The sequence below is a fragment of the Camelus dromedarius genome, chromosome 11 (genome assembly GCF_036321535.1).
Source record: "Camelus dromedarius isolate mCamDro1 chromosome 11, mCamDro1.pat, whole genome shotgun sequence".
Classification (NCBI taxonomy): Eukaryota; Metazoa; Chordata; class Mammalia; order Artiodactyla; family Camelidae; genus Camelus; species Camelus dromedarius.
Window position 1 is genome coordinate 22,378,807 of NC_087446.1, and position 27,976 is coordinate 22,406,782.

The window sequence follows — 27,976 nt, forward strand, 5'->3', positions numbered from 1 at the left end:
AGTGTTTCTGCAATTTTCTGGCAGTGTTTCTATACGTGTGCAGGTCCACACACATTTTCCATGAAACTAGTGGCCTCAAACTAGCATTACTTAAATAAAATTATAATAGTAATAATATGTTTTTTGGACTTGCCTGCCCTGGAATGTTGCCTATGTCTGCTCTTCAACCAGGGAACCTATTTTCATAGCACAGGATCACATTAAAAAAATATTACTCAATAATAGGGAATCTCATCAAAAAAGAGAAAAAAAAATTGTATTTACATGTAGCTCCAAGTTCACAGAAAATAAAATGCCTTGGAAATTCTTTTCCTTCCAAATGGTAGGGGCACACAAATGACCATTACTTTTGCTGAATGATACCCTATGCCTCACATGACAAGGGTTAAACTGAATACAGTTCTGCTTGTGTAAACGGCAGGCTTTGAGGATTGTTACTTTTCACTTTCAGCGAGGCCATCTGGAGAAACGTGAATGCATATCAACTGAAGAGGAGGAAATGGGTGAAAAGCTGATTCTGGACCTCCCTCGTCTCTCTAGAGGTCACAGCCGTGTGGGGTTTTTGCTTCTTCCCTAGGGCACTGCTGGGAACTGCCTGTAGAGTCTGAGGATTCTCCCCTTGCCTCTCCCACCCTGTGGTTGCAAATGCCTCTGGAAGACAGCAATACATTTGCAAGCAATTTACAGTCTTCTTCAATGTTTATGTACTAAAATGTGTCTTTCTACCCCAGCTTTCCCGGTATTTTGTCCACACTGAAGCAGCTCTTCAATTTTGAGGCAGTATTTGCACTTTCTTGAAGATGAACCAAGTTCATAGCTTAGTGGATCTTCTGGAAATGAATGCATTGGATGAATTATTTATCACAACTCTTGGGAATATAACTGCTGCCTTGACAATAACTTTAGCTTTTGAGTGAATTATGGGGTCTAGTATACTGGCCCCAAGAAATGTCTCAGGAGGTCAGGAAAGTAATATGTTTTATAACAGCACCAGGATAAGAGCAAGAGAAGCGAGGAAGTTGGTGGATTTAAAGAGCTGCTTCTTCAGACTGCGTATGTTTTCATGATCTCTGCTGGGTTTATATACAGAAATGATATTCTGGCAGTGAAATAATTAACAGAATAAAACAGCCAGCTAAAATATGGGAACTTAGTCAGTTCAGGGATTTAGGACCAGGGAGTCAAAATAGCCCATTTAGAAAAAATAATTTGTTGAAGGGAAAGATATTTCTAGGTGTTTTATTCCACTCTGTGCATATATGTGACATAAATAAGTATTTTCTTAGGATGTAGGTAATTGACAGCAACTGATAAGGTATGAACAATGCTAAAAGCAGATGTTTCTATTGAAAGCCATGGATTGTTTGCAAACTTGAACTCTCTTTGCCTTAGGTTGGCCCTTATTTAAAGATCTGACAAAGCATTTATTTCTGTGTTTTAAATGAAACTAATGGTATATACCTATGATTTCCAGCTCTGCCATGTCACATAGAATTATGAAAAGGTTTCACTTACCTAGTCTTCGTTTTGTGATCCAGTGACAAAATACTCAAATGTTTGCACAATAGGGCAGCAATAAGAGTAACAGTTCTTTGTTTCTACCATTCTGCCCCGACCCACTCTGTGGTAAGTGGGACCTCCTCCCAAGGGCTTATACCTGTGGGACTCCTGACTCAGCCATGGTATCCTGCCACTGGGTCACTTCTCCCATTAGCCCAGTGATGTCTCCTGTCCGTCAAAAGTCTAGTGTTTGATTCCAGATCTGGCTCGGCTTGCTTGCGGCTCATTGTGTGGCCCATTCTTGTTCTATCCTGCCCCACCCGTCACACCCTAAGCGGAAAGTTGACTTAACATCAACTTGAGCCTTCTATGGGCCACAAGGTCTTGTTGCTTATGCTCTCAGTGTCTTACGGATGTTTGACAATGTGATTCTCCTTTTATTATTAAGTTTCATGCTTCTTGCCTTAGATCTCTGTAGTTTGGTTGGGGGTTGGGGGCTGATCTGGCAGGTCCAACATACCCTGCCTAGCACTGTTCACAAATGTTCCTCCAACAGCTTCATTCTCCAGAGACTACTGATTGAACACGTGTGTGCTAGGCATCAGGTTGGGTGCTGGAAATAGATTTTTTTGGACAAGACAGACAATTTCTGAGTCTAATGGAGGTGATAGATGCAAACAAGTAAATCAATCAATTATGGTTTAAAGATAGATATGGAAGAAATAATGACACATGTAAGGGTTGTTGCAAATGGGAAGTAAATAGTGCTATGGAAAGGTCTAATGAGGAAAATTAAATAACCTTAGAGGTCAGGGAAGGATTCCTCAAGTAACATCTAGGCTGAGATCTGAGAGCACAGAGGAATTAAATAAGTCAATGGCTGTGGGGAAAACTGGAGGAAAAGCGATGGTGCCTCAAACAGAGGCAAAGTGTGAGAAGACCCTGCCCTCTCAGAGCACAAACCCCATTTGAAGAGGTCAGGTAAGAGTGGTGTGCTTTCTTCAGTGAGGCTGGAAAGACCAACAGAAACCAGATCAAGGGGGACCATATACGTCACAGTAAAGGGCTTGAATTTTATTCTAAGATAATGAGAAACACTGAAAGCTTGATTAAAAATACTTTAAATTACAAAATATTATAAAAGTACAAAATAATGTAAAAAGGAATATTACATTGTGCACCTCACAGTTATCATTGAATCTAACATGTTTTAAAGAAATAAACTGTTTCATTTCAGCTAAAATCCCTTTTTGCCCTCTCCCTCCCTTCCTCTCTTCCCAGATAACTGCTATCCCGAAGTTGGAGTTTATCAGCCCTATGCAATGGGTGGAGCTCAGAAACTGCGACCCCTGGGACCTTGCCATTTGTCTTCAAGGTATTCATTTTCAAGAGATCTCACATATATGCACAAGAGACGTTTTCAAGAAACTTAATCGCAGCATTGTTTGTTGCAATGAAAAAGTAGGACTAACATAATAGCCCTCAGTAGAGAGATGAATAAAGAAACCATGGTTTAGTCATAGAATGGAACCCTATTCATCAGTTGAAAAAAAAAAGTGCCTTGGAGCTTGTGAATTTTTGAGGATAATAAAAAATAAAATGTTTAGTTAAAAAGGCTAATTCCAGAGGAATATCAAGGATATCATTCATGTATAAAACATTTAAATACATCAATAAACATTATCTATTATTTATGGAAGCAAATTTCTGTAGTAAAAATGTAAAAATCACTAAAGGCTTTTAAGCAGGGAGGTGTACAGTAGAGACTGTTTTTAAAGCTCAGTCTGGCTACACTTTGAGAATGCAATTACACGGGTAGATCATGATGAAGCTATTACAGTAGTGCAGTTGAGCAGTTATTGGAACTTTGGGGAGAAACGTAGACAGATTCTAGAGCTATTTAGAAGGTAGCAGTGTTGGGTTATGTGTTTGGCTATGAGGGTGTGAAGAGGAGAAGGGAGTCAAGTGACTCAAGTTCCTGGCGTGAGTAACTTGGTCACAGGTGCTCCTCTTTACTGATGGAGGAGAACGAGGATTGTGTTGACAGCTCTGGGAATGGGTGGAGGTAATAAATCCAGTTTTTGAAAAATGAATTTGAGTTGCTTTCCCCAACTACAGAAGTCAGGGATGTATGGAAAATACGTCTGACGGTCAATAGAGAATTCCAAGATGGAGACCAAGTTTGAAGATCACCAGCATATACTGTGTGGGAGGTCATCAAATTTGTAAGAGTAGATGGAGTTGATTAGATAGAGTACACAGGAGGAGAAAAGATGGCCGAGGACTGAACCCTGAGGGATGTCACACTGTCTACTGAGGCTGAGAGGAAGAGGCCATAGAAATACGGGGGTAGAAGAGGTGGAAGGAGAATATGGAGTCAGGGAACCAAGGAAGCAAATTATTTTTAGAAAAAGGGGGCATCTATCAGTTTTGAATGCTGATGCTACTCTAAGCCAGAGAAGGGATGAAAATATTCTGTTGCATTTTGCTCTGTAGAGGTTAATATAAAAGTGAGTATATTCAGAAGAATCGTTGGGTTGAAAGCCATCTGGGGTGGGTTGGAAAGTAAGTGGAGGAGTAGAAATGGAGCTAAGAAAGAGGTAGAGACATCTTGTTAGGGTCATTTGTCTGAGAAGGAAAGGGCTACCATAGGTAAGAACTGGGGTCTCGAAAGCTCTGGTGAAAGGAATAACTTTTGTTTTTGTATGTTTATGTCTTTAAGATGAGGAAAGTCTGAATATGTTTAAATTGTGGGGAAAGGTTCAGTAACAAGGGAGAGACCACAGATAGAGGAAAAAGAGAAGATAACCAGCGAGTGAGTTTCCCCAAAGAAGGTGGAATTCAAAGCCTTCTACAGTGATTTATTGTTGAAGTCATTTATAAATGACTAGGAAGAAGGATGTCGTTTCTCCTGAATAGCAGCAAAGCATTAAAAAGAGTGGCTGGGGTTGTCAGTAAGTTTACTGATTCTGGTAGTAAACTGAGGGTCTTCCAGCCTGGTTGCTTCTATTCCTTCTCAGAGGGGAGGTGAAACCATCTGTGGAGAGAAAGGGAGAGGGCTAGGACGCAGCGGCTTCAGGAGAGCAGAGTTTGGAGTCGTCGTTTGGAGGGGTGGAATGAATTCGGGATAAGGAAACAGCATAGAATTTCTGTCACTTTTTAGTTCCAAGTTGAGGTTGGAAATTTTCGATTCATCTCTTTGGATCACACTTGTGTGTCTACACTCTATTCCCTTTGGATTAATTCTTTCACAAGAGTCTTCTCATTTCTTCCGACAGACAGACTACCCTTTCAGATGTGCCAACACATGCCTGAATTTGCAGTCATTAGAAAGCGTATGTCAGTTTTGGGGAGCCAGTGTTGTTTTCTTAAACTAGATCTAACAGAGTTGAAAGAACCCTATACGGTGACAGTGTTCTAAGGCTTAGCTATTTCTCGGTGTGTCATAAGTATTCATGGACTTCCAAATTTGTTGTGTTCTTAAGTCCTGAAGGAAGAATCGGGTGTTTTAAAGCTCTCTATAAATGACAATGAGAGACTAAAGAGTTCCGTTTTTCATGAACAATTTATATAGTCTGTGATGCGGGTTTCGCCAGCTCTATGCTGGAAATACAGGACCTGTGGTGTCCTCTTCAGTGTGGCCATGTTTATGTTGTACAAATTTTTACTGTTGTTGTCATTTAGACATAGTCTTAACATGGGAAAATGTCATAGGTATTCAGAAGTCTGGGAACACGGTGGAGTATTCTCATATGGTTCCTGTGGTCCGTTTGAGTCAGCAACATATTGAGACACATTTGCTTTTCCATATAGTCAAAAGAACCAATGTTTTCTTTTCAAAAGTGACTTCATCTTCCATCATAAATGTCTCTGCTGTAAGGCCCAGTGAGAGAATTCCTTGGAAACTGAAGAACATTTAGTCATTTAATGTGTATGTGGGTGTTTTTCTCTTTAATTTATGAAGTTCTTTGAGCGAGTAAATTAAAAAGTGGTGTGTTAGTATTCCACATTTTGTTACTTTTGAGGAGAATCTATTTCATAAGCAAGTCTATAATTTAAACAGTGTTTGTGATCTTGTGTGAAACTTTTAGTTATATCTGTGCCATGCCAATGGGTTGAACCATTTTTACATGATTTTGCTCAGAAAGCTGCAGAATACTGAAATGATCACCAGTTATGGAGTAAGAACACTTGGGGTCTGCTTCTAACTCTGACACTAACAAATAACAAATATAGTCTTGAGTAACTCTTCGTCCGAGCTCCAGTTTCTTGACCTGTGAAAAGAGGAGTTTTATTAGGTGATTCTTAACATATTTTCCAGATCTTAATCTTAATTTTAGGAGTTGACACAGCTGTTTGGCAGCATGAAAAAAAAGGGCTAAACATTGTTAATGTTATTAATTCTTATATGGTACAATTAAAAATGTACATGTTCCAGTTTGGAGATTAAGTTCATAGTATTTATTCATTCATACATTCTTTTATTCATTCATACATTCTTTTACTCAGTAGTGAGCATCAGAAATTTGGGGAACAGTGATGAGCTGGAAATGTACAAGTCCTCAGGTGGTTCACACTGTATCAAGGTAGGCAGATACATCAGTAGATTATTGGAATAAATATGATAAATGATCCTGCGATAATGTCTACATCTCAATCTTCTCCGCTTAGTGTATCTAACCTCCCTTGCCTGGCTTACGGCACTTCAGACTTTACACATCTCAGGTTGAACAACTGATCCCACTCTCTACGCTCAAAACCTACTCCTAATTTTTGTAAGTGACACCACCATTCAACTGTTGCTCAAGTAGAAATGTAGGCATCTTGCCTGATGGTACTGCCTCTTCTTCATTTTCTTTGCATCTAATCCATCAGCAAACCCAGATCAAAACATGTTCAAAGCTTTCAATTTCCATGGCTACCACTCTAGTCCAAGCCACCATCATACTTTATCAGGACCGTCGTAAGAACCTCCTTACTGCTCTCCCGACTTCCATTCTTGTCTCATTCCAAATTACTCCCCAAAGCAGCCACATATTAAAAATATGGATTCAGTCACGTCACCCCTCCATTGACTTCCTGTTGTATCTCCAGCGAAATCTAGGAATTGGCATGATCTGCCTCTCCCTACATCTCCAGTCTCACCCTGACCCTTTACCTCCTGGTCATAAAGCTCAGCCATCCTGTATCAAGTTTTCATGCTCTAGGTTTCCATTCAGAGATCCTCATCTGGGAGAGGACTTCTCTTACCAGCTAAATAGATTGCACTTCTGCTTCATTGCCACCCACTCTTATTTTTCATAGTACTTAAAACAACACTTAATTTGATTATATTTTTATTCCTTTATTTAATGTTTAACTTGCCCACTGGAATGACATCCCTATTCGAGCAAGAAATTTGTAAGTTTTATTCACTTAGCATCTAGCCTAGTCCTTATTGTATAGCTCAATAAATATTACTTGAAAAAAAAATCAGTCCAATTATTATGACCTCCTGTTTTGCAATAATACTGAAATATTGAGGAAATGGAGACCAAAGTCATTTATCAGTGACGTGTCTTAACAGTTACCAATTGTGCAAAGATTGGCATGATTAAAATAATAACTTGCAATCGGTAACTTATCACTTTCTTCATTCTTTAAAACAATGCATCTGTGAAGAACCATAAAAAGAAATTCTTAATTGAATGAAGTCCAATTCTGTTTAGCTTCTTATTCATACAGCAAGTTGTGGAAGAGCTTTAATTAGTAACGTGCTTAATGAATGCCCAGCAATGTTTCACACCATGCAACTTTTACTCTTGTACTCCTAACAACATAAACAATAATAATGTTATTCCTTCTGATTAATTTCTCACTCATAAAAGCCTCAGCAATAATGTGCTGGTAAATTGCCATCAATTTTTGTGTGAAATAACTTAGTTACGTTTTGGTCCTGCCTATTACATTGTGATCTTATTTATTTTTACATAAAATCTACATATCACATCATGATGATAAATCTTATGTTTATCAGTAATTGGTAAAGAGAAAGGAGATATAAAAATAATAAAGTATCTTTTATTCATATAGCTATTTGAGATTAATAAAAACTTATGAGTGATACAAATGAAATTTTAAAAAAATATGGCTATGGATAGTTCAAATTTTATAATAAAGTATTTTCCATAGTAGATAATACAGCATGCTGCTTAGGTTCTGTTAATACAACACTGTCTCTTTTTTGTGTGGTATTCTCATTTCCTGGAATATTCATAGTCCTTTGAATACCCACTGCATCTCTAGAGTTCTTAGTATATAACAGTCCATCATATAATAGATGTCTAATAAAATTTTGTTGATCTGCAGTGAAATATATCTCCAAATTATTGTTAAGTCTTACAGTGCTTTATGGCATATGAATGATCAAAACACATCTGAATTCTATTTTGTATTATAAAAATAGGATAATCACTAATATTTTTAGTTATTTAAAGTTTATTTCGTTTTTGGGTAAGTAATACATGCAAATGATATGAAGTTCTAAGTACAAAAGAATTTACAATAAAAATGAAGCAGTAAGAATCATTTTCAGGAGTACTTTATCAGATCTATGCTACAAGTATTCATTTATTTATGCATTCAGTCATATTCACATACTTAGTTCATATAGTCAACCAACCACTCAGTATATTTCAGTGAGCTGAGTTCTAGGTGGGTTATAATAGATTTTAAAGCAATACTGCTTGTCTTTGGAGAGCTTACCGTCTCAAATGTTGGAAGGGCATGAAGTCTGTGTAATTTCCTTCATTGGAATTTTGTCTATACATCTGAGTTTCCTCCTAAAAATAAGATTAGATAGATAGATAGATGGACAGACAGACAGACAGACCTATGTCTGTATGCATATCTGTATCTTTTTATATAAAGACCAGAAAAAGAAAGTAACAGAATTTTTAAAAAATGTTTTAACATTATAGGAATTTATATTCATTGTACAGATATTGGAGAGTAGGAAGACATAAAAATAGGAAAAATATTCCACTCATTATGCTTTTAGGGAAAGACAACAACTATTAATAATCTTGGCACACTCTATTTCCTTTTAGTCTTTTTCTAGGTGTATTTAGTTTGTTAAGGTCATACCATAATATAAAGTTTTGTTGTTTGTACTTAATGTGCCATAAAAATTATCACAGCACTTTTTAATAACTATAAAATATTCTATCTATAGTTGTATCTTAATTTACTTACTGTGATCCTGTTTTTTAATACCTGAATTATTTCTACTCTATGTTAATGCGAACCACACTGTGACCAATTTCTTGTGATGTGTATCTTTGCGTTTTTTTCCCCATCGGGTAAAACAGCTGGACCTCTTGATAGAGATACTTTTATGCGCTTTGAGATGTGTTATAATAGCATTAAAAAATTTAACAACTTTTAATAATAGCTAAATTTACTATGAATACTTCAGGCATATTTTCTTATAACTCCCTTTTAGTAGATATTATTATTATTCATCCTTTAAAACCCAAGCTCTGGAGAGCTCAGGTATTATGGCCAAGGCCACATAGCTAGTTTGTGCTGAAACCAGTTTTTTTTTTTGTCTTTCTTTAAATCCATTGTAATCATATGTGTTCTTTTCTCAAAGTGCCTCTTAATCCTGTCAATGTTACATCATCCACCCCCTCTCCTCTCTCTCTAATCAGTTTTTCCTGCTTTTTTTGTCACCATTTTTTGCATTGATCCACCAAACTCCTTGACCTCTAAAAATCTTTCCCCTCTTTGTGTGTCTCTGATCTTTTATTATGTAGAAAAATTTAGCCTTAGGATCTGCTCACCTTGAAACAGGAAGTTTTATAAAACATCATTTCCAAAATATAGATATTTATCCATTAATGAATCCTGAAATCGGTGTACAGGGTAAGATAAGTGGTTTTTGATTGAAATATAGTAGATCAGAAATAAGTACGTTTTGTTTTGTAAGACTTTTGCTACAATTGTGTGTGTGTGTTTACTAGGTTGCTATAATATGTATTTCTTACTTTTGATATATAGCAAAATATTTTCCATCATATTCTTCTTAGTAAACAAAACAAAACAACAGCAACAAAAAAATCCCAACTTCCTGATCTTTTTTACACTGAGTTGCACTATTTACTCTGACAGCCTCTCCCCACGTTATCATTGAAACCTCCTGGGATGTTGTTCTGTGGCACAGATCAACCCTGGGACTCAGGAAAGTCCACTGATAGAACTTCAGCGGGTCTGAGTGTAATAACTGTCCACTCTAGCTCCTAGTGCCACCTATGTCTTCAAAAGGGATCAGATGTTCAGAGCTACTTTCTGACAGTGACATCTGGGAGGATCTCCATCTCCCAGGAGTGGAGTGATCTTAAAGTTTTCCTGCCAGCCTCGTGGTCTAGTTCTAAGCGAACAGCGCCCATGTGATCATGGTGACCTTGCTTACATCATATGTCACCACGTTTGATGCAGATTTGAGGGCCCAGCCTGGCTCTCAGGAGCCTTTGGACTGGAGTTGGAAATTGAGCCTCCTTCCTGGGGGCCTTAGTGGTCAAGAAGCCAACCTCGGGTCTCCAAGTTCTCCAAGGCAGACCTACACCAGCTCGGGGCTTCACATGATTTTCTTATTTATTCCTCCAGGGTAAACACCTTCTGCTTTCCCCCCTGTTCTTTCTAACTTGGTTGCAATAATCTGTAAAAGCGTACCAGCTCTGGGAATCCTAAGCTTTTTCAGTCCCTTGTGCCCACGTGCTGATACATCGTTGGCTACCTTGTTGCAGGCGTTTCCAGTCCTTTAAACTGCACTCCCCATAACCTTCCAGACCTTGCTACCAGAATCTTTTGACTCTGTTTAAATATTCCAGGCAAATCTCTCTCTACTGTTTACATATACTTACAAGTATAAGAACCCACACATCTCTCCATCTTTTCTTAAGCTCTTCTGAATGAAATGCAACGTTCTTCTATAGACAGAGAGCTTTGGGGCATTGAGTTCTCATATCATTACAGTACTGGAATCCTCTATAGGTCATCTCTGTTACTTGTGTACTTGTGAGGCTTCATGTACAATACAGTACTCAGAGGCATGTTCTAATCACGACTTGGAAGGCAACATCCCACATATGTGTGTATTTTCAGATTTCAGTGCTTTAGCCATATGACATACCAAATGTAAACATGTTACATACCGAAAATAAGTTTTTACCTGAGTGCCAGTGTTTCTTATCAGTCTGTGCCAGATAATAACATCTCAAGAGATTTCAGTGATAAAGGTGACTAAATTATTCTATAAAATGAGAGAAGAGGTACCAAAGGGAAAGATTTTGAAATGGCACAGAGGCTGGTGGATCAGTGTTTTTAAAACCTACTTTATAATATACCCCAGAGCCTACAAGCATTTCTCTTTCCAAGGGATCATTTTGAGCAGGTGAAGCAGACCAAGGCTCTGAACCAGCGCAAACGTTTCTGCCTCACACCTAGTAGTGTGTTAGAGCCTGCACTCGTGGGTTCAAGAGAGCCAATTGTGTGCAATTATTTCTATCCCTCTGTTCAGTGACATCATGTTAATGACAGTATCAATGTTGAAACTGACCGTGGTGGGAGTATTTACACCATAGACATGGGCAAATTTATGTTCCAAGTGAATGCTTTTTTTTTTTTTTCCCCAATAGCTTTTGGTAAAACATTTGCCAACACACATCTGTTCATCCCTGACCTTTCTTTGATTTTCTTTTCCTTGGGAAAATATGACTTATTAAGACATATCATGTATGGAGAGTTTGGGTTAAATGGCCATTTTCAGTCTAGAATTTCACATGGATTCCCTTGGATTATTTTATTAGAATAAAATTTTATAGCATTGTGTCCACCAGCCTTTTCAGTGGAAATGGCCATTCTTGAATACTTCCTTAACTCTCTCAGCTGTCAAAAACTGAAAGAGTGATGGAGGAGGGGGGGTTTCTACACTCTTACTCTAAACTGGATGTCATCACACCTCTTGTTGGCTTGATCTCCACTGACTTGCCCTTCACTGTCATTATGGCGATGCCCTTTTGCCTTGATTCTAAGTTGATAATTCAAGCTGAGTTATAGCTGTACTTGCATTTTAGGGCAAAATATTCTAGACAGAAAGCCTCAAGGGTTCATCTGAATGTAATTGGACCCACTTGGAAACCACTGCTTTTCCCGTGGCTGCACTGAGACCCATCTGCACATTGAGGAAAGCAAACAAATGAGAACACTAAAATAAATTAAAATGTTACACATGTACACCTACTAAACCGTTCAGGCGGGGATAAATAATGTAGACCTTTATCAGAAGATTTGAGATTAGATCAGTGGTTCACAAGTGCGGGTGATTTTGCCCCCAGGAGACATTTAGCCATGTCTAGAGACATTTTTGGGTGTCAAAGTAGGGGAAGAGTGCTGTTGTCTCTAGTGGGTAGCACATGCTCTGAAACTTAACAGAATGCATAAGAATGTTTCCCAAATGAGGAGCTATCCAGCCCCAAATGTCTTGATGCTCAGGCTGAGAAACCCTAGACTGGATGGCTATGGATCTTACAAAACCTACACTTGATCTTAGCCAAAAGGCCGAGAATCGATGGACCTTACAAAACCTATCACCATATAAAACTTCCTTAAAAGTCCATTTTAATTACCTCTGCTCTCCTTCTTTGGCGGCTGTCACATCTGTTTCCACAACTCCAGTCTTCAGTCTGCCCCACCCTTCCTCTCATAAGTCATACTTCCTTTTCTTATTGGAACAATTTAGCAATGGTTTATTTCTCTTCCTGCCTCCTGCCTCCCCTGCATCCTTCAAAATTATTTTATCTGCTGCTCTATTCAGCAGGGCAAAGGAGTTTCCCTAAGGTGTCATCTTCTTAGAGAGAGTTCAGGGAAAGGAGTCAGGAAGAGTTGTAAGTAAGAGACATGGTTTTCTTCTCTCATCTGTGGGAGAGCTAAGTTAACCTCAGAGTGCATGAATAATATCTTTCTTAACTTTAAATTCATTTCTTCTATTTAAGTTTGTCATGCTTTCTACTTTGTTCTTCTTTGGGTAATTAAAAGGTAGTAACTTAGCAGGTGGTTTTTCCCAGCTGTCACAATTCCTGCTAAAATGTGGTTTTGAACACCTTGAATCAAAAGAGGCCTGACAATTAAAGTGGTTTTTTAAAGAACTGCACAATGAATGTGCTTCTTTGGAAAGTTTATTTTCCATCCATTACTATACTTTGAAGTAGAATTACTAATTGTTATTCAACTATATTTCATTACAGTTAATTGGCTTCCAACATTTGAAAATGATTTACTCCCACGACTTCAGAAGCTACTAATAGTAGCCCCTAAATCACAGTCTTGATGGGAGGGCTTCATGTTCCCTCCTGATCACATTGTTTTTGCAATTTCAAATTTAACACGGTGATTATATCCTCGAATTTTTGTACTTTGTGAAATCTTTTAGGAGGAGGGTTATGGTGATGTTAAATAATCCTTTTTTTTTTTAATTGGAATCTTAAATCTTCCTCCCTCCTAAACGATATTCCCAAATTTTACCATTCAAAGAGAAACAGGCACAAATGGTCTCTGGGAAAATCCATGCAGTTTTACAAGAGCTTTTATACACGACCACATGAGTGGCTATATAAGCACTTCAAAGATAAATTTGCTGCCTCCTAGACAGCTTCATCTGTAACTCATAGAAGTCAAATGCAGAGTTATGTACACCAGAATCACTGGAAACCTCTGGCATCTTCAAAGGCAAAATAAGTGAGCAGGCACTGGAAAGTGGAGTGGTTTCTATCCTTCGTTAACAGCAACTAGACAAGCAGGCTAGCTGTGGTTCTGCTACTGTGTAACCTACAGGCAAGACACTTTACTTTTTGGAATGTCTGTAAAATGGAAAAACGTCTTTCTTTTTGGAACATAATGTCTGCCATGACTCTCAGTGCCATGTGAACAATTCAGGGTGTTCATTTTTCTCTTAATAAATATTTACTGAAAACCAAGCATGTAATAGACACGACAGTAGATAAAACAGGTGTAGTGATGAGCAGCGAAGTCAAGGTCTTCTCTCCTTTGTTGCGATTGCTGTAGCACTTGCATTGAAAGAACGGTGCGTACTACCGCATCAGCATCCCCTAGAAGCTTGTTAAAAATCCAGAATCTCAGGCCCTCCTCAGACCTACTGAGTCAGAATCTGTACTGTAATAAGACCCCCAGGTGATTCATTGGTATGTTAAGGTTTGATAAACGTTGGTCTAGCAGATCATATGAAAACTAATTCTCAAGTTAGGAAAGTGCTCTGTAAATGTTTTCAAAAGGCCAGTTACTCCTAACATTAAAGCAAAGGAAGATATAAATTGTCTTTCACATTTCAAAAAATCTATGCCCATGTACTTCCTTAAGTCAGATACTTCATGCTAATGACGGGGACGTTGTGCTGTACACCAGACATTGATATGTTGTAATTGACTGTACTTCAATTAAAAAAAATTTTTAAAGGATACTTCATGTTAAAATTAGAGATGAAAGATGAATTGTCATTATTACTTATATTATTATTAGGCATCTTCATTTTAACACCAAAGAAGTTCAAGAAAAATGTCAGGAAAACACATGAGATTTCTAGAGGAAAGAAGACTCTCCATTGGGACTCACGTAGAAAACAAGAAGAATGGAGCTCCTGGTTCAAATCAGTTTAGCCACGGAATCATCCTCAGGTTATTCTTGGAAAACAGTGTCTCGTAGTGCTTGCCCTTTGTGGAATCAGAAGCCAAATACATAAAGGGGAAAATAAATGTCTTTCCTTTTGAGAAAGGGAGTTCAGTTAAGGTAGAGAATAAGAAACAGAGAGATGAGTAAGGAAATAACAGAGATGACTTGAGACAAGAAATGAGTCTGAAAGGGAAAGAATAAGTTAGAAAGTATATATTGTGTCTCCTGTGGGTCTTCCAGACATCAAAAAGAAGAGTATAATATGTATCAGGGCTTGAGATTCCTGAACAGTCAGAACAGCCGCAAATTACTGTCAGTAATTTAGCAGAGACATTGTGTCAAGGACAAAATCCACACCCACAACCTCATACTCAACCAAATTACATGCATTTGCTTATAACAAGTCCTTGTTGGAATCCTCTTATCGTGGCTAACATCCTCGGTATTCTAAACAATGTCCTGAAGGAAGGAAAAAGAAAAAAGTCCTGAGCCTGGGGAACAGATTTTCTGTAGAAACAAACAAGAAAAAAAAAAATTGAATCTCTCTACAAGAAACTGTTGTTCATGTGCAAAGATGGCTGTAAATTTTATAGACACTATACAGATAAAACACACACACTCGAGCATTGTTTCCTGAAAGGTAAATAAGTAAATAGACAAAGGTGACTTTTCTTATTACAGAGCAGACACCTTGAGTTTAAGGGCTGAGAAGATGCCAGAATTAACCCTCATATTACTGATTTTAAGCTCGCCAGAGGAACACAGTACTGGAACACAGCCAAAGTATTGTGCCAACAGTGTAGGATTAAGCACTTGCCAAATTCTGCCGGCAGTATACTATTCATTGATGGAGTGCTTAATAACAGAAGAGCGTTGACTCCGATTCACCTGGCCTTGGGAGGTATTTATAATGTGATACCAATAGTGTTTCAGTCCATGTATCCAGAAGTGTCAGGCCCCTAATATGTGTCTGTTGTGGTGAGGTGAGCAAGTTTTCAATCAAATTGAAAATATAAAAATGATAGTAGAAACTGAATGAATGTTAATCTTCCATGTAGAAACCAACCCCAGGTTTATCTTAGTTCCTATAACTGGCCTCTGTAATATCCCTGTCAGTAATGTTACTGCCTGGATGTCACCAATGGAGACACAGGTTAATTGTAAGTCTGTTGCATGGCTGGCATGTTATATATAAAACCTGGCATGGAGTGTGGAGGTGAGAGCAATCTCAAATAGGAAGGGCAACAAATGATTTAATAGTGTTCACTTAAAACATTTGGGGGTCAGTGGTAACAATAGTCATAACCGTGAATTCATAGAATGATGCAAACTGTGAACCACTTGCCTCACTGGCCCCAGGGAAAAAATGACAAAGTAAAAGAAAAAAAAAGCATTGCACACTATATTCTCTTTATCATATAGCTTGCCACATTTATTGTAGATTAACTTCCTATTTTATTATTCATCTTCTCCACTGTAAGCCCCCTGAAAGTAGGGACTGTGTTTACATTGGTCATCATTCTATTTGTAGCAAGTAACATAATGCTTGACGTTTATTCATTCTAAACCTTCGTTGAGCATGTGTTATACGTCATCATTTTCCTAGCCACTAGAGATGGAATAGTTAACAAGAAAATGTGGTTCCTGCCTTCTTGATTCTTACAGGCTAGTGAGGAAGATAAATATTGATCAAGCAATTTTACTTGAGACAAGGCTCCAGGGCTGCAGAAATGTATACAGGACTGCCCATGTGAGAGTGTAGTGTTTGGAAATCTTCCTTTAAGGAAGTGATATTAAGCTGTGACCAAAAGAGTAAGGTGGTGGCTTGTTGCTGTGGGAAAAGGAAAGAAGTTCCAGGCAGAAGAAAGTATACACATGGGCTCGGAGCCCTGGAGGAGCTTAGCACAGAATGAAACCAAGGCTCATTTGACTGGATCGTAAAGAATAAACATAGGGCAAGTAGCGCAGTGTGAAACTGGAGTTTTTGGCTAGAGGTGAGTTTGTGCAGAGCTTCAGGGGTTGTTTAAGGATTTTAGAATTTATAATCAGGTCACAATAAAGCATAATAGAGATCAAGAAGGGGACTGATACGATATAACTTGCATGGATCAAAAGATGAATTGAGCTGCTATATAAAGTACGGATTAAAGTAGACAAGACTGAATGAGATAAGATTAGTCCGACTTGCAGGGTGAAAGAAGTGAGAAGACAGTGGATCAGACTAGAATGGTGACAGAGCAGATGGAGAGATTCAAGGGCACAGACAAGTGAAAAATTTAGAAAGTAGAATTTGCAGGAAACAGTTATTGATGGAAGGAAGCAGGTGAGAGAGTCAAGATTCTAGTTGAGCAACTGAAGAGGGTCACCTTCAAGAAGTATTTTGAGACAGTTCTTTCCTGAAATAAGGCAGATCAGCTAATGAGTGAGATGCTGCCCAGGAAAGCATACTTTGAAGTGCTGGATTCAACATAAGAAATTTTTGTTAAACATATGGATGATCTGGTTTGAAAGTCAAGAAATTCTTCAGGGGCCTTTTTTTCTTTTTTCTTTTAAATAAAAATTCAAACATACACAAAAGTTGAGATAAATGTCTAATGAACCCTGTGAAACCATCATCCAGGCTGAACAACTACCAACTCATGACTCATTTGATTTCATTTATATCTCTGTCCACTATGCCCCTCCCTACATGGGATTGTTTGCAAGCAAATCCAAGACATTATATTATTTGATCTGTAAATGTCTTAGTTTTTTATTCTAAAAGATAAGCATTCTTTATTTCAACTTAGTCATACTACCACTATCACACCTGAAAAATGAACGTAATTCCTCAGTATCGACAAATGTATAGTCAGTGTTCAAATTTCCCCAGTGGTTTGGCTTTTTTGTTTGTCTGTCTTTTTTAAATTCTTTTCCACTTAAATCAGAACCCAAATAAGATTTAAATTGCCAGTGATTGAATTGATAAATCTTTTATAATCCACAAGGATTATCTCAGTCTCTTTTGCTTGCAATTTATTTGTTGGAAAAACCAGATGGTTAATCTTGTAGAGTTTCCCCATGTTCTGGAACCTGTAGAGCCTAGATTTACAAGACCACTTATTCAAAGTTCAAGAGAAAAACCCTAGAGCAAAGAGGACAGATACTTGGCACAGACAACCTTGTAAAAAGACAGGAAATTCAGAGTGACACCCACAGTGGAGAAATTAAATATTTTTCAGGTAGTCATAAGGGGTATTTGCCTGTCTTACCTTGTGGGTAAAGGAAACTGGTGGAAAAAAAGCAAATACTCTCTGAAGGGATGTTCTTTAAAACCAGTCAAAGAATTTCTACAGATAAATTTCCAGAGAATATGAAAATCACCATCAAAAATCACTAAACAGACAAGGAAACAAACACCATCAATAAGAGTCATTAGGAACAAACTATGGAATCAGACTACCAAACCTGCCAATATGGGAAAAGAGCACACATAGAATTTGAAGTATTTACTACCTGAAAAACAGAGCTACATTGAAATTATACATTGAAATTGTACCTTGAAGTTATAAGGAAGGAAAGACTTATATTTACTGTTAAATATAATCTTTTTCTGAATTATTACTGAATTTAAAAAATTTATATAGTTTACATGTTTACATAATTTACATGGTTATTGCTTAGGAAGGAAAGAAACATTATTTAAATGATCAATTCTGATAGTCCTGTTTGACAAGTCTGATTGGAAAAAGAACCAACTAGAACTTTCAGAATTAAAAAAAAAAACTTATTTGTATTAGAAATAAAACGTGGAGCTGTAATAAACACTGATTAGACAAAGCTGGAAGACATGGTAAACAGGAGATGGAGCTGAAGAAATTTGAGAAGATGCAACCGAAAAATTTAATGAAGAGAGATGTTCCACCGTAAAACTAATTGAAGTTTTAGGAGACGATAAAAGAAGCAATGAGAGGAGCTGTAATTAAAAAGATAAATGGCTAAAAATTTGCCAAATTGATGAAAGATATCTGATCTTAGATTCAAGAAGCACTACCCTGCCCCCTCAAATCTCAAGTAGGATAAAAAAAAAAAAAAAAAGAATTCTGTACCTGGAACTAACACAGTGAAAATACAGACTGCCAGAGACCAAGAACAGATCTTAAAAATAGGGAGAGAGATTACTTATGAGGGAACTTCAATTAGACTGACAGGTAATTTCTCAATAACAACAAAGAATTTCTCAGTATTAGAATCGAGAAAGCCATGCAGATGTTAAGAGAAAATTTTCATTCTGGAATTCTATTCCCAGTGAATATATTTTGAAGAAGGAAGATGAAATATAGATGTTTTCAGAGTGAGAAGCTTTGTTGATAAGAGATCCTCACTAAAGGGATGTCTATAGAACGCATTTGAAGAATAAGGAAGCTAACCTGGGAAGGAACATTGATAAGCAAAGAGGATTGGAGAAAGAAGAACATGATAAAGCATGTGAGGAAATCTAAACAAATGTTGTACAAAACAATAATTATGATACTTTATATTAAGGCTTCTTAACTAGAGAACCTTGTGAACATGTACACCAAGAGACATTCATAAAAATGCTCAAAATAGCCTTCTGAATAATAAATTTTATACATGATAAATGCTCTGAAAAAAAAATCAAGTAGGGGGAAAAGGACAAAGAGGGACGTGGGGGTGGGTATTGCTATTGAGGGAAGGGTTAGGGTTTTTATTAGGAGAAAAAGGACTTTCTCGTGGATTAGTTGACCCCTGTGTGGTCCAAAAACCCTGACTGTTTAAACCTGAAAACTGAGGACAAGACCCTGAGCTTATAGTGATGTATAAGTTGCAAACTTTTATAAGTTTCAGCAAACACCCATTATTTCCCTTTCTTTAATAACTTAAGCACAGTAGTGGATAGCAGGGGACTGGAAAAAAAAAAAAAAAGACATATTAGTCTAAATTACCGATGTGGAAAATGGGACTGACATCTGGGAATCCGCATTCTAGGCCGAACAAGTTATGCAATTTTCTGTCTTCATCAATTATGAGAGAGAGAGTTGGATTAGATGATGGCTAAGGTTCTTTCTAGCTCTAAAAGTATGGGGTGAAATAAAGGCCAACTTGTGGCAGGTTTTATTTTTTATTTTTTTAAGAAATTTCAGAGCAAGTGAAATATTTATATGTATGTGTAAAAATTTTTGAACTAGCTTGTGGCCACCTGGCAATTGTTAAAAACCATCAGTAAACAACAATACGCCTGTTCAGATACAAAGTAAATTTTTCTTGAAAACAGTAGAATTTTCATTGAAATATCTTATATACTCAAATCACTGACTGAGATATATGGGTTTTCACATGCAGGAAGGTCAAGATTCCATTCTGTGGTGGTTTCATTAAATAAATTTTCATATTCAAAGTGAGGTGATCATTTGATACAGCCACATATTAATTTTCTATTAAATTAGGATCTTAAGGATAAAGCAAAGATAGATTAGGTTCTTCGGATTTAAACAGTAGTTTCTCAGACTCTCACAAACGTAGGATTTTAGTACTGAATTCTGATAAGGGAAAAATGAAGGTAATCTGGTTTTTTTTTTTTTTTTTTTGTAGCTTGATTGTAATGTCTGATTTTTAGATATAAACTAAGAAACAGGGCTCTTTCTCCCTAATTTCACAATTTCAAGCCAGTTTATCTCACCTAGTCAACCAAAGGCAGCCTGGGTCAACTTTCAGTTTACTAATTATAAGAAAAATGCAGCATTCTTTGCTTCCTGTCTTTATCAGATATGTTTCACATAAGAAAGACATAACATTTCTGCTAAAAAAATCTGTTTAACTTTGCTTAACTGATGTTTTCTTGACATAATTATCTATAGATCTCTTTTTATTATGAGGTTTTTTTGGGTTTTTTTTTTTTTGTTTTTTTTTTTTTTGTTTTTTCATGTAATCCCTGTTACTATCCTCTGGAAGGAGAGTTCTGAGAAACACACTTTGGAGATTTGAGTGATAATTCAAGTGATAATAGGACGAGTCTCTCATTTTTGTTGATAATAATAACTAACAATAAGTCACAACAGCTGACAGTTATCAAGCACTTAGGTGTCAGGTACTGCTCTAAATTTTTTACATCTGTAAATTTGTTCAGTGTTCAAAGAACCATGAGTTAATTATTATGATTTTTTAGGTTCCACATATGGTATTTTTCTTTCTCTTTCTGACTTATTCCCTTAGTATGACAATCTCCAGGTCCATCCATGTTACAGCAAATGGCATTATTTTATTCTTTTTATGGCTGAGTAGTATTTCATTGTATAAATATACCACATCTTCTTTATCCAGTCATCTGCTGATGGACATTAGGTTGCTTCTGTGTCTTGGCTATTGTAAATAGTGCTGCTATGAACATTGGGGTGCATGTGTCTTTTTGAATTACAATTTCCTCTGATATTTGCCCAAGAGTAGGATTGCTAGATCATAGGGAAAGTCTATTTGTAGTTTTTTAAGGAATCTCCATACTGCATGGCTGCATCAAATTACATTCCCACCCGATAATGTAGGAGGTTCCCTTTTCTCCATACCCTCTCCAGCACTTACTGTTTGTGGACTTAAAATATAATTTTTTTTTATCATGTTCCTTCTGTGCTTAAAACTCTTCAGTCTCTTCACATTGCTCCTAGAATTACGTCCAGATTTTTGAACAGAGCCTTGAGGGCTCTATTTAACATGACACCTACATCACCTTGAAACACTTCCATGGTCTCCTTCCTATTCCACACCAGCCATGTTGGTCTCCCTTTAGCTCCTACTATGTGCCATAGTCTTTTACCCAAGGTCATTGCTTATCAGGATAGTTGGAATTAAGGTCTGCTGTGTGACACAAAGTCCAATAATCCTGGCTTAAATGAGAGAGTTTATTTCTCTTTTAAAAGTTCACATAGAGTTAACAGGGGTGTGTTGGCTGGGACCCATGATCCTTCTATCTTGGTGTTCCACCATGTATGGTTTCAACTTCATTGTCTATAGTGTCATCTCTGACCTAGGAGCAGGATGGAAAAAGGGACAAAACAGAAGAGGCAAAGGGTCTATGTACTCTCTCTCAATGTTCCTAGAAGGTGCCATATGTATTTCTGTATCCATACCATTTATTAGAATTTAAATAAACGGCCACACCTGGATGCAAGGAAAGCTGGGAAATGTAGTTTTTATTTTGAATGCATACATCCAGCTAAAATTTTGGGTTAAATAACTGTTTTTCTTTAAAGGTCATTTCTTCTTCCTTCCCATGTTATTGTATCTGAATCTGTCACCTGGGATATAAATATAATCTTACTGTTTGAAAAGAAACAGAAGATAGATATGGAGAAACAATATAAGCATTAGCCAGGGGATACACTGGCCTTCTCTCTCCCGCTGCCACCCTATGTCCACCCATCCTCTTTGCTTGGCAATTCTTAAACACCTTTATGTCTCTGAGGTCATTTCCTTAAGCAGTCCTTCCCTGAGTGCTGCCCACTCCCCATGCATAAGGAGTCACCCCCTGACTACTATACCACTACCTCATTAAGAGTACGATAGTATTTTTTCAGTAGACTAAATTTTTTAGGGCAGTTTCAAGTTCACAGAAAAATTGAGTGGAGAGTGCTGAGTTCCCACATACTCCCTGCCCCAGCGCATACACAGCCTCCCCTACAATCAACATCTCCAACCAGAGTGGTACATTTGTTACCGTCTATGAACCTGTCAACACATCATGATCACCCAAAGTTCATAGTTTAAATTAGGGTTCACTCTTGGGGTTGCACATTCTATGGGTTTTGACAAATGTATAATGACATGTATCCATCATCATAACATACAGAATAAGTCATTAGACTGCCTTAAAAATCTTCTGTTCTCTGACTACTCATCCTTCCCTCTCCCACAACCCCTAGAACTACTAATTTTTATTTACTGTCTCCATATTTTGCCTTTCCCAGAATGTCATATAGTTGAAATCGTACAACATATATAGCTTTTTCAGGTTGACTTCTTTCATTTTTTAATATGTATGTCAAGTTTCTCCATGTCTTTTCATGGCTTGATAGCTCATTTCATTTTAGCCCTGAATAATATTCCATTGTTCAAATGTACTGTTGTTTATCTATTCACCTACTGAAGGACATCTTGGTTCCTTCCAAGTTTTGGCAGTTATTAATAAAGCTACTATAAATGCCTGTGTGCAAGTTTTTGTGTGGACAATTGTCAACTCATTTGCCTAAATAACAAACAGCATGATTGCTACATTTTGCAGTAAGATGTTTAGCTTTTGTAAGAAATTGCCAAACGCTCTTCTAAAGTGGCTGTTGCATTTTGCATTCCAGTTCATAGTGCTGCACATCTTCATCTGTTGTCAGTGTTTTGGATTGTAGCCATTCTAATACGTATGTAGTGGTATCTAATTGTGTTAATTTGAATTTCCCTCATGACATATGATGTGGAGCATCTTTTCAAATGCTTATATGCCTCTGTGTATCTTCTTTGCTAAAGTCTTTGGCCCATTTTTTACATAGGATGTTTGACTTCTTCTTTTTGAGTGTAAGAATTCTTTATATATTTGGTAGAACAGTCTTTTATCAAATATGTCTTTTGCAAATTTTTTTCCCAGTTTATGGCTTATCTGCTCATTCTCTTGACAGTGTATTTTGCAGAGCAGAAGTTTTTAATTTAAATGAAGTCCAGCCTGTCAGTTATTTCTTTCATCAATCATACCTTTGGTATTGTATCTAGAAGTCATTGCCATACCCAGAATCATCTAGATTTTCTCCTATGTTATCTTCTGTAGGTCTTATAGTTTAGTGCTTTACATTCGGTCAGGGACCCATTTTCAGAGTGTAAGTTCTGTGCCTGAATTCATTTTTTTCATGTGGATGTCCAGTTCTAGCACATTTGTTGGAGATACTATCTTTGCTCCATTGTATCGCCTTTGCTCTTTTGTCAGAGATCACTTGACTACCTGTGGGTCTATTTCTGAGATTTCTATTCTGCTGACCTATTTGTCTGTTCTTTCACTATTACCATCTTATCTTGATTACTTTAGGTTTATAGTAAGTCTTATCTCAGGTGGTATCAGTCCTCCAAGTTTATTCTTCTTCTTTCACATTATATCAGCTATTTACATCTTTTTACCTCTTCATATAAACTTCAGAATTGATTTGTGGATATTCACAAAAGAACTTGCTGATACTTTGATTGAGACTGCATCACATCTATAACCAAGTTGGGAAGAACTGACATCTTGATACTCCTATACATGAAAATGGAGTATCTCTCCATTTATTTTGTTCTTTGAGTTTTTTCAGTAGTTTGATAGTTTTTCTCATATAGATCTTGTAAATATTTTGTTAGATCCAATAATATTTTTTAAAAATTTAGTCACTTGATTATTTCCAAAATTTTAAGGACTATCTATCTTTCTAGCCAGACTGTCAGCTACATGAACTCAAAACCAATGGCTGCACTGTTTACTACTGCATCTCTAGTGACATATGGCAGACACATAAGAAGTACTTATTAAATAAGTGAAATAATGAATACCCTATGTGCTAAATTATATTGTGTAATGAATACTGGAGTTTTCTCCCTAATATCCATTCTACCCTAAATGAATAGTCCAGCCACATGGCATTAAATTACTCCTTGCCAGAGATGTGTTCCAAAAAGAATATGGCCATTCTGTCACAGGAAATATTAGAAGTGTTGGAGGATTCTAGGGAAAATATTCTTACTCTTAAAAGAGCCTTCTTTGTAGGCATATTGCTGGATCTGGATTAAACATCTGAAAATTATACAGCCATCTTACTACCAGTCCCAGCATGAAGGATGGAAGTACAGAAAGACTGAGAAAAAAATAAATCCCAAACTGATTCTTGAAAAAATGTAATCAGGCTGTTGAATCAACCAATGAGTTTGCTTTTCCTCTGGATACCATATTATGTGAGATAATCAATAGCCTAATTTTAGTCTCTGTATTATCAGAAAAAGTTGGACATTTAAAAATTCTTCTAGTTTGAAAACTTCCTGTTTGAAGTCTACTCAAACTGAAAACAAACATCCCCAATTGGATGGAAGCATAAATATGCTAACACTTCTTTGTCGACGCTGTTTGAAATATTCACCTTCGTCTCATATCCACTTCCACGAGTACGCTATTTGTTTTGGTTCTGCCCCACATCATCTTTGTACATATCTTACTGGACTCTACGATGTAAGTAAGTGGGTATTTGTGTTTATCCAAATATACTATTTATGTGTAAATATTTGAAATCCAGGATATAATACTCATCACCACCTTAAATTATTGAGATTTAAAAATAATGACTTTAAATTCAACCTCCATAAAAACTATGTAGAATAAACATGTCCTCTCTTAGCTTTGTCTTTTTTACTTTAATGATCAAATTCCTCTGTACACACACACATACACCATAATCTCTCTCAATTATCTCTGTGCTGCCTGTGTAACTTTGAAATGAAGGGAGTTTGAACTGTTAAGTGGATTAAAAGGTTAATTGCCTAATCTTAGTTTCTTTCCTGAAAAGACCACTTTGACCTATAAGTTTCCTGTCTGGGAGCTAGGAATCTTTTGAAATATACTTAAAGGAATCAGTCTTATCTCGAAGGTTAACTACTTTTACGTAATAATCCTAATGTTCATTTCTTGGCAACTGGTATTTTTCTGTCTCTATGCTAGTATGTTTGGGAAACTATAATCGCTAAACTTCGTTTTTATTAAATATTTTGAGAAAATATTTTGGGAAAAGTTATAAACATTTGAATAAACCTCATACCTTTCCTTCTTTCCAAGATGCTTCCAGTCCAAAAATAAATTAAAATCTGAAAAATTTGACCTTTTTCAGGAAATACTCTATTTTCTATTTGTATTAACTATTTAGGATAACAAATTGGCCCTTCAAAGGTGTTAGGAAAATATTTCATTTGCAATATCTTGCATAACAAAAACCTTTGAAATGTCCCAGTGCAGTTCTCTAACTTGCTAGTGAAAAATTGTAATTATTCTCAGCATCCCATTAACATTTACACAGCTCACATTTGGTAATGGAATTTGAAATGTTTCATGTCTTAAATTTCCCCAATGTGTTATTAGCTTGAATTTTCACACTTTGCTTACATGATAAAAATAAAGCTAGTATTTGTTTTATTAGGCTCAGTTCCTTGACTTTCATCCTAAATGATCATACTTTCATTTCTACACATTTGATATCTTTGATTCAGATTCAAGGATATTTAAAATATACTGTTTCTTAGAAATATTAAAGTACTGCGCTGAAGAAGTGACATTTAAAAACTTGGCATGGGTGGAGGTATTGCTCAGTGGTAGAATGCATGCTTGGTGTGCATGAGGTCTTGGGTTCAACCCCCAGTGCCTCTGTTAAGAGGGGAAGAAGAAAAGAAAAAAAGTAAACAAACAAACTAAACAACAAAGAGAACCTTGGCTATTGATTCCACTCCTGTATAACTTTTAGGAACTTATAAAAGTAGAGAAAAACCTGAGAGAGCTGTCAGAATTAATATCCTCATTTGACAATTTCTTTTTCTTTTTTACTTTTACCACTTGAGGAGACAAGGTCCTTAGTTAATGCATTTTATTTCTTTTTTTCGTTCAAAAATAATCGCCTTCATTTAGAAAGAGTCTAAACACTGAGTCAGCGTGTAGACATTTCCACGAAGGAAAAGCAGTGGGAAGAAAAGCACGCAATGAAATTGTCAAGGAGGAAAGAAGAAAGCCAAGGTGACAGGGCCTGAAAGCAGGAAGGCAGAGAAAAGTGAAACAATAAGAGAGAAGAGAGAAACAGAAAAAATCCGAGAGGAAATAGCACAAAGGAGAATGCCTGTGGTTCAGATGCAGGGAGTTTGCTAGGCCAGGGTAGAATTCGTCTGCAGAGGAGGTGGTGATGAAGGGAAAGAGCAAAGAGGGTTGACTGAGTTCGGCTGGGAATGGTCATTACCTCATGAGAACATTTATACGGCTGGTCTCTAAAGGCCCATAAACTCACACATGACCTGGTTGACATGAAGCGCGGAGCAAAATGGGTCAATACATCACTGCGAGGCTGGATGGAGAATTGCTTCATTTCTGGTGTCTTTGGGCTTCTAAAAAAATCATGAAATATATAAAAATACATACAAAAGAGTATATACAAAGCAGTGCTCCGCAAGCCTAGTTCTGTGTCAGAGTCACTTGGAAAACATTTAAACCCAGACAGCTCAGGATAAATAAATCAGTACCAGGGCATCAGTTTTTGGTTTCTGTTCTTGGTTTTCTAAGCTCTTTAGATGAGTCCAACGTGCAGCCTGGATTGAGAGCAACTAGCAAAAAGAGTGATAATAAGCTTAACACTCATATACCCATCATAAGCTTAAGAAATGTAACACTGCCAGTTCCTTTGAAGGCCTCTGTTTCTCTAATAGAATTAACGCCACTCCTCACCTCAAATACACAAAAGTAACCAAATCGTACATTGTGTGTCAATCATCCCTTGCTTTGCTATCACGCGCCTCTAAATGTTTTATGTTTAGCGTTCTGGTCTTAGACCCTTTTATAAATGGTGTTATAATACATATACTCTTATCCAATAAAATATTTCACTAATTACAGTTTTATGATCAATGTATTTTAGACGTATAGTTACTGTTCATTCATTTTCATTCTTGAATAGTATTCTGTTGTGTGAACATACACCATTTTACTGTAATATCTTGTAGTATCTTCTTAATACCTCTTGTAAACCTGGCCTGAGCTTTCTGTCATCAGCTAATCATGAGGAACCCTTTTAAGGCTGTGAGAGTGGGTGAAGGCAGAGGGAGCAGTGCAGCAGGACCAGGTGCTGTAGACATCTGAGCCGTCTGTTCATTTAACTTACTTGTGCTTTTGAAGACTCGCTTTAGCTTGACATCTTTGACACCATTTCCACTTGGTTGTGAATTGCTGCTTTGCGTGACTGGACTCCAACTTGGTAGATCAGTTGAAAAACAGTCCATGACATGTTTCAAGGTCTTTGGATGCTCTCTGGTCAGATATTCAGTCTTTTCCGGGGGCCAGCAGCGAGCAGAGTAGTTATTTGCAGAAGAGGATATGGTTTTACTTCTATTGCTTGGGTGGTTTGCAATATGATTCTCCTTTTGGGGCTGGCCAAAGGCTCTATATAGTGCCCTCCTGGCCTTGGACAGTTTAGATATCATTGGACTTTCTGGGTCATAAAATCGAATTAATTGATAAACACATTTCACTGTGGTCAGACATGATGTAGAGTCTTCTTTTGCTTTAAGCCCCATAACTCTCAGACGTATGGTTCCTTGTTTAATGGATCAGAACAGGACACTCAAGTATGACATTGGCCTTCAAAATACAAAACTGTCCACTAGGCATTATGACTCTTCTTCAGTGCTAAGTGGTGCTGAGTATAGCAGTTTTCCTTTGAAGGGATTTCTAGCATTCTCTACACCATTGACCCCCTTAGAAACTTCACTAAGATGCCGGGCTTCAGGAATTTTATAGACTGTATTTCCTTCTGATACTGATCATCTCCTAAGGTATTTGCTACAGCCTGCTTAGCATATCCAACTGGTGTGATGGCCACAACATAGTGAACCATTGTGGGATGAGAAAGTGAACAAGTTCCCTAGGTACCCTGTGTTCTGATTAAGGTAGAGAATGTGACAATTGAAATAGCTTTGAGGCAATGCAGGGAAGATGTACCAGGTCCATTACTGG

At 37.1% G+C, this 27,976-nt stretch overlaps 1 long non-coding RNA gene across 1 annotated transcript in view; it reads left to right on the forward strand.

Moving 5' to 3' along the window:
* Positions 1-27,976, forward strand: part of LOC135322529 (uncharacterized) — a 316,505-nt gene that overhangs the window by 11,322 nt on the left and 277,207 nt on the right. The window contains exon 4 of the long non-coding RNA XR_010383142.1: positions 2,782-2,875. This is a non-coding gene — a long non-coding RNA (uncharacterized LOC135322529). The remainder of the gene's footprint in view (positions 1-2,781; positions 2,876-27,976) is intronic.